This window comes from Microtus ochrogaster, chromosome 10, assembly GCF_000317375.1.
Source record: "Microtus ochrogaster isolate Prairie Vole_2 chromosome 10, MicOch1.0, whole genome shotgun sequence".
Lineage (NCBI taxonomy): Eukaryota > Metazoa > Chordata > Mammalia > Rodentia > Cricetidae > Microtus > Microtus ochrogaster.
This window is the reverse complement of record NC_022016.1, coordinates 17702504-17703967: the sequence shown is the minus strand read 5'-3', so window position 1 is coordinate 17703967 and position 1464 is coordinate 17702504.

Below are 1464 nucleotides of genomic sequence, written 5' to 3'. Positions count from 1 at the left end.
AGAATTAAGGGAGTCATAAGGCTTACTTAATGTCTCACAGGTCAAACAGACTCCATATATGTACAGCTTAATTTTCCCCAACTGCCTAATCCTGAAAATGGATCTTCTCTCTCACTGTCTCTGTCTGTCTGTCTGTCTGTCTGTCTGTCTCTCTCTCTTCCACTCTTCCCCCCTCCAGTCTTGGGATGCTTTTCCTCTCCCTACTAACAGGATAATATGCATGAAAGTTCCAAATGTATGGTTTTGCTTTATGTTTCTAAACTTTACCTTCTGTGCCTAGTCTATACCCTTCACAGCAGTTTTCTACTAGGCTGAGAGACACCATTCAGAAATCAGTTGCAGACTACAAACTGCTCCAAATGGCTGTGAGCTCTGGATTTTCAGAAAGCTGATGTGACCCAGTGCAGCTGTGATTGATCCCTGCCTATTCAACATGGTCAGATAATCAGACAGTTCTGATGAATGCTCCTCTGCCTGAATCTGTTGAAATAGGAGCGGCAGGGCTGCATCCCTGGCACCCGGCCACCTGCATGGCTAGCTTATGCCCCAAAATAATTACACGGAAACTGTACTCATTTAAACACTGCTGGGCCCATTAGTTCCAGCCTCTTATTGGTTAGCTCTTACATATTGATCTAACCCATTTCTTGTAATCTGTGTAGCCCACGAGGTGGCTTACCAGGGAAGATCTTAACCTGCATCTGTCTCGAGTGGGAGAATCATGGCGACTCCTGACTTGGCTTCTTTCTCCCAGTATTCTGTTCTGTTTAGTCCACCCACCTAAGGGTTGGCCTATCAAATGGGCCTAGGCAGTTTCTTTATTAATTAACTAATGAAAGCAACAGATTAGGAAGAAATAACTCCCACATGAATCTGTTCTGGATTTCTCTCTTTTATTTTTAATTCTACCCTCCTTGCGCCCTAACAACACATCATGGTTTCAGCAGGAATTAGTTACAGAAGAGAGGTTGTTGACGCATGTCTTCAACAGGATGAAATATTAGATAATAAAGAAACTCTTGGGCATGGGGATAAAATCTCTACCTGTAGTCGTGCAGGGGGAGACTACTCATTCATTTCCTGACTACTCATACCTGAATAATCACACAGAAACTGTATTAATTGCGACATTGCTTGGCCATAGCTTAGGCATATTCATAGCTAGCTAAGTTACCCCATTTCTATTATTCTGTGTATTGTCATGAAGCTGTGGTATTCCAGGTAAAGTTCCAGCATCTGTCTCCTTCAGGTACTACATGGCTTCTTTCTGACTCCACTTATCATCTCTCTGTATCTCTTCCAGCCTTGCTATATTCTGCCCTACTATAGGTAGAAGTAGCTTCTATATTAACTAGTGGTAATAAAACATATTAATAGCATACAGAGCAGAATCCCACATCATCTCCTCTTTTATGTCTAAATAAAAAGTGAGGTTTTGACATTAATAGAGTAAAATTACATATA